This window comes from Tiliqua scincoides, chromosome 4, assembly GCF_035046505.1.
Source record: "Tiliqua scincoides isolate rTilSci1 chromosome 4, rTilSci1.hap2, whole genome shotgun sequence".
NCBI lineage: Eukaryota > Metazoa > Chordata > Lepidosauria > Squamata > Scincidae > Tiliqua > Tiliqua scincoides.
Window position 1 is genome coordinate 198404565 of NC_089824.1, and position 6614 is coordinate 198411178.

At 43.8% G+C, this 6614-nt stretch overlaps 1 pseudogene; it reads right to left on the reverse strand.

Annotated features, from left to right (window-relative positions):
• Window positions 1–4963: 4963 nt before the first annotated feature.
• Window positions 4964–5080, reverse strand: LOC136650536 (5S ribosomal RNA; annotated as a pseudogene).
• Window positions 5081–6614: the final 1534 nt, after the last annotated feature.

Consider the following 6614-nt stretch of genomic DNA (forward strand, 5'->3'; position numbering starts at 1 on the left):
TGACTTGAGTCTACCTGTGTCTGGGGGTGCCTGTTTACTGTTTTCACTGCGTGGAAAACCTCATGGGGCAAGCATTCTGACAGTGAGCAACAGGAGTTTCCAGCTGGGATGCAGGAAAGGGTTAATGCGAGCAGGAGGGTGAGGCGGGACTGGGCTCTCTTTTCCCATCTCTGATAGGAAGGAAGGAACAGATGCTCAACAGACAAAGGATGGGCATTCTCATATTTCCACTGTCTGAGGGAGGGCAGGAGGAGGAGCAACCTTCATTGAATGAATGGCTACAGTGGGACTACTTGTGAGTAGGGCTGCCAAAGATCGGGTCATCCTGGAAAGCCTCCCAGTTGCTGCTTATGACCCTCCTCCCTCTCACCACTTCTGTCCCAGCTCTCACTTAGTCCCTCCCACACTGTTACAGATGGAAGGGGGCAGCAGGGGAGTGAGTAAAGAGAACTCTCTCTCACACACACACACACACACACACACACACACACACACACACACACACACATCTGGCAGCAGCTCTGTTTTTCCCATGTCTGGCTTTTTAAAGGGAGGCAACTGAGCCCAGGGAAAAAGGAGGCAGGGGAACAATTGAGCTTTGCAGGCATGGCTCAGTTGTTACTTGGGGGAGGAAGCCCCACTGAATAACCAGCTACAGTGGGACTACTTCTGAGTAGAGCTGCAAGGATCAGGTCATTCTGGTGAGCCTCTTAGCTGCTGCTCGTGACCCTCCTCCCTCTCGCTGCTTCTGTCCTGGCTCTCTCACTCCCTCCCACTCCTCCTGCCCTCTTTACAGATGGGTGGGGGTAGCAGGGGAGTGTTCAAATAGAGCTCTGACACACACACACACACACACACACACACACACACCAGCAGCAGCCCATTTTCTCCACTTTTTAAAGGGAGGCTTTTTAAGGCAAGGGCAACTCGACTAGAGTCCATTAGAGTCACTAAAGTGTGACAAAGACTTGGAAAGTGACCCCAGTAGGACTCGTTTTTGAGTCGAGTCATGGGGGGCAGTGACTCGGCAACTTGACTTGAGTCAAGCCACACTGAGTTTCTCAACACTGCTGTTTAAGCTATTAACAAAGGCAGCACCTTCTTTTCTGAAACTACCTTCCAAAGGTTTCCCTGAACATCCCATCACTTGGCAAAAGGAGTGCATGAAACAATATGTTATGGTTTGAAAGTCAAAAGGATTGAATCTTGAAACTTTTTTCATGAATTAGCCTGTGATTTGGACAAACATGCATCTGGCTTTGAGTGGCTCTTAGACAGACAGACAGACAGACAGACAGACAGACAGACAGACAGACAGACAGACAGACAGACAGACAGAAAGAAAGAAAGAAAGAAAGAAAGAAAGAAAGAAAGAAAGAAAGAAAGAAAGAAAGAAAGAAAGAAAGAAAGAAAGAAAGAAAATTACTTAGCTCTGCTTATTACAGCAGCTGCCTCCACTATGCTGAAAGAAATCCTGACACTATTTATTGTGGCCATCCAGACCATTCCTCTGTCTGTGCAATTAAAGTCCTTGGGGAGCTTTGAGGCATTTAATAAAACTTTGAAAATATCCTTAAGGAATCACTTTTCATGTAGTCCATTAATTTGTCCTAATGTTCTCCGATTCATGTATTTTATAGTTTATTTTTGATTGCCTTTGTTCCTAATTGCTCTCTCTCTCTCTCTCTCTCTCTCTCTCTCTCTCTCTCTCTCTCTCTCTCTCTCTCTCTGGCATGAGTAGTAGCATGCTATCTATTACTTCTATGGCAGCACCATTGGAATACGTGAGTATTCGTTGAGTAAAACATGTCTAACTGGCATCTCTCATGTGATCTTTTTCATCTGTTATCTTTTCTACTATTTGTTTATTTATTTATTTGCCACCTTTCCTATTTTCAAGGCAGTGTACAATTAAAAATAAAAATACAACCATAAAAACATATCAGTAACATCATATAAATAAGAAACATCAAAAGCTATTTAAAAGTTAAAGGATCCTGCTAAAAATATAGAAACAGCAACAGAATAAAAACAATGGCATAAAAGCAATGGCCAAGGATAAAAAGGGTCCCTAGGAGGTTTCTCTTCCCTCCTCAAAGGCCAAGAGAAATAAACAAACCATATACAAGGGGACTATTCTGAAATAGTCTGGTAACTGGTTCCAAAAGCATGGTGCCACAACAGAAAAGGCCCTGCATCTTACCACCATCCCCATGGCTTCAGATGGCAGCAGTATCCTAAGCAGGGCCCTATCTGATGATTGTAGGGGACATGTAGGATACTCCCTCCTAGCTTCTTTGAGCAGGGCAACAGTTTAACCTTACAGTTTAACCTCACAGAACCTCACAGAGCAGGGCAACAGTTTAACCCAGGTCATCATCAACACCTTGAATTGGGCTCAGAATGGAAAGGGCAGCCTTTATAGCCACCAGAGCAAGGGCATGGCAGGTTCAGCCTGCCGAGCTCCAACGACCAACCAGGCCTGCTGCATTCTGCACTAGCTGCAGCTACGAGCATAATGATTTATTGACACCATCTTCCCTGATATGTGCTAATTGATAAAATGAATGCCATAGTGATGAGCGGAGTCCAGTTTCTCCCCTCTGTCTCCTGGGTACATACAATAGCATTATGGAGAACTGTGGGGTCTGACCCCACTGCCCATATCACCATTCAGCCCTCAGCAGTGCACAGAGCAGGAAGGCTGGATGTAGATATGGAAGGAACACAAAGACTTTCCCTACCATGTAATGCCCTGACTTACCAACTGTTCACTCATGTAGATCCAGAAGGAAAAGAGAAATGGGACTGTATTGGGGATCACATAACCTGCAGGCACAGTGCCAGAGTAAGAAGGATCATCTCATAATATTTGGTTGATTTGATTTATCTCAGTACGATTCACAGTATGTATATAACACAAGTTACCACAGCCCTTCACAGGCCAGACAGGAAGTAAACAATGCTGGCGTACAATATTTCCTTAAAACAGAATGACTTTGCTTTTCAGATTCAAAGAGAAACTAAAAGGTTGCTTTTCTGAGTATAGTATTTGTTTTTTAAAAGTCCGTTTCCTTGAGTCACCAGACAGCCTTTTCCGGCTAAAGAAAGTAGCACAAATCAGACTAAGCCACAGCAGCAAGTGCATCAAAGAGCAATCAGGAGAAGCTCATTAGTGTTTGGAAAGGAAGATTTCTATATGAAATCTTTTTAAAAATATCTTGCCCCTATTTCAAGTCCAGCTATCTTGGCTGAACTTGAGTCACCTCCTTAATAAAAATTCCATGTTCTGTCTGCAGAAATGCTTCCAGCACAATTAGATCAATTTCCTCTAAGTAGCAATAAATGTGTTTTCCTTTAAAAGGCCAACACAAGCACATTATCACAGCTCATAATCCCCATTCTCTCTATTAGCTCAAAGTACATCCTAAAGGCCAAGGGTCATAGCTAAAGACTAATCAGTCTCATTAGCCTGCCTAATTTATCTTAACTAGGGGGACACAAACACACTCAAACTGTTAGGGAGACTTTTTTGATCAGGATATGCGAATCATTCATCAGAAGCTCACAGCTTCTAGAGACAGGAAGAAGAGTAGATGACCAGAGACAAAGTTTCTCCATTGGGTATTCCCAAGTTTGTGATTCAGCCACAGGTCAAGTGGGCCAGCGATGGAAAAGGACAATTCCAAAAACAGCATAAAACCACAAAAAGAATGTAATAGATAAGCAAAAATTTAGGAGTCTAGAGAAGACTAATTCTCTCAACACACTCTTTCCCAACACAGTTTCTCCCAGTGGTTTTCAGCAAGGCGCATACATGCTTGCACATGCTCTCTCTCTCTCTCTCTCTCTCTCTCACACACACACACACACACACACACACACACAGAGGGCCGATTGATCAGCCTCCCATATTCTGGTTTCAGACTCAACTATAACTTGTTAAAGTTTAACTGCTACACAGGATGCACACACCATGGGGGCCTGTAACACAACACAGTGACTTTCAAGATGCTTCCCCCTTTGCAGATGCATCAACCTAGATGTCAGCCTTCCTCATCCATGTCAGTGGGAAGTGCTTCGTCAGGAAGCTGCAAGAGACAATGAAGGTAATGTTATCGCCCTTTCTGGTTTTCTTTCATTTGTCCCTGGAAAAGAAATGGGACTGGTAGTGTCACCAAAAGGCATTGCTCGGTGATTACCTGGAAAGGAATGTTCCCATCCATCGGTCAAATGAACCTGTTCTCGAGTCAGAAGGCGACACAGGAAGGAGGGCCACATCAATGCAATCAAACAGCATCTTGCAAGAGTAGCACATATACATTTTTTTTTCCAGAAGAATATAAACATTCCTTCATTCCTTGCTTTGACTACATTTGCATTTTGGCCTAATTGGTGATGGATCTTGGAAATATGAGGAATTGCATCCAAGAACAGAGAAAAGGTACATTAGATTTGAAAAGGGTCACCACTTTACCAAACAGCAAAAGTCTCTGCAGAAATGATGCCAATTAGCTAAGGAAGCCTACCGAAGTGTGGAAGCAGTTCCAGCTTTTCAGCAGGGAGGCAGGCAACTCTACCCTGTCTCAGAGTCCTGCAGTAGCTGCCTACATTGGTTCCTCATTCCATACAGTCCACACTTCTTAGATGTCTACAGAGGCCTCTCAGAATCACCACCTCCTGTTTGTGCAGTTCCAAGTGCAGGCCTTAAATGGGTTCCTGCCCCAGCAATATTATGCTGAACAACCAGAGGGCCAATGTAGGGGACCATACCCTTTCATCTTCAAAATGATGCCTCATGATGCTCTCCCATGTCGTATGTTAATCCTACCTATTAACTTACACCTACTCTGCTCACACCAGTGGTGACCAAATAGGTATTAGCAACATTATCACAGCCATTGAATACCCAACTCATGCACTCAATGGTTGGCAACCTTCAGTCTCGAAAGACTATGGTATAAGCCTACAGCACCCGGTATTCCCAGGCGGTCTCCCATCCAAGTACTAACCAGGCCTGACCCTGCTTAGCTTCTGAGATCAGATGAGATCAGGCATGTGCAGGGTGCACTCAATAGACAACCAACTCATGCAAGTTAGGTTGAAAAGGCTAAGGTGAAAATTCCGTAGGCCAATGACCCCTCTAAACCCTATTCTCAACATCAACTCTGAAGCCTCTTAAACTTGATGTCTAAGCTCCAGTCCGTTGTTTTGTTCTTCATAATGCAAAGAGATCATTTTCTGGTCAGACAAGAGATACAAAGAAAAATGTATCAGGAAAGCCTGACTGAGACATTAATCAAAGTAATGTGTCTTAACTCTCCCTGGTAATGGAAAAGGTTAGCAAGTGAACTCATTTTGCCCATTTTCAGAAGGAAACTGTTCAGAAGGCCTGCAGTTTCAGTAATGGCAACCTGTAGTAAACAAACATTTTTGTTCAGAAGAACTCTGCAAGTGGGCTCTACAGAAGCCCTTTCACAAGATGAATGTAGGTAGAATTAACATGGAGGGTGATGCAGGATTGATGGGCCCAACCCCACTTTTGTTTATTGATCAACATTAACTAGTCTCCATTCGGGTGAGTGCAGGCGTGACCCAAGTTTGAGACTTTTAACGTCTTTACCTGTTATACATAATCTTCAGGACAATTTTTTTCCCCAAATGTTACAGTGCCAGGTCATGGTGGGGCAGAGGACACAGAATTGCAACTCATTTTGCTACCTGACTGGTTTCAGAGCCGTAAGAATTGTTCTATTGATCCTTGTTAACTGCATCCAACACAAGAAACCTATTGAGAATGTTAAATGTGACATTTAAGTATCAGCTCTAAAGCTGTACAGATTTTAGACTGCTGAAATTAGTGCACAGTGCAGTGTGTCTTGCCATACACCTGCAAAGGCAAGAGTATGCACTGTCACTATGTCACTTGAACATAAGAAGTGGATCAGGCTAAAAGGTTTGTCCGACATCCTGTTTTCCATAATGGCCCTCTGATGCCTCTCAGAAACCCAAAAGCAGGACAAAGCTTGCCCTCTGCAGTATCGGGAATTGAAGCAGCAATCCTGCACAGACTTAGAGTAAGTCCCATTAAACTCAATGGGACTTACTTCTGAGTAGACATGCATAGGATTGTGTGTCAGTGACATTCTGCCTCTGAGCCTATAATAAAATAATAATAATAATAAACTTTATTTATATCCCGCCCTTCTCCCTAAAGGGACCCAGGGCGGCTACAGCAATATACAGCAATAATGTCTAATACCATTGATAGACCTATGCTCTTCCTCCATAAATCCATTTTAAATCTATTGTAGGGTCAAATTGCATGTTATTACCCTACTCCTCATAGTAGGACTGAGTTTGACACACTACTTAAAAAAAAAAACCCGGTGGGGTGGGAGTGGCATCATTTGCTTAGCAGCTAGAGAGGGTGCAAAGGCTCCATTTTGCTCTTGCGCTCAGAGTGGCTCCCATAGGGTGGAAGAGGGGCCACTTGCATGCCACAGTGAGGTCCCCTGCAAAACGTAGTGCTTTGCAGCCCCTCTAGCTAAGTCTCCAGGTGGCATAACAGCAAAAACTGCAGTGCAGAGCTTTAAAGCTTTGCCAGGCCATAG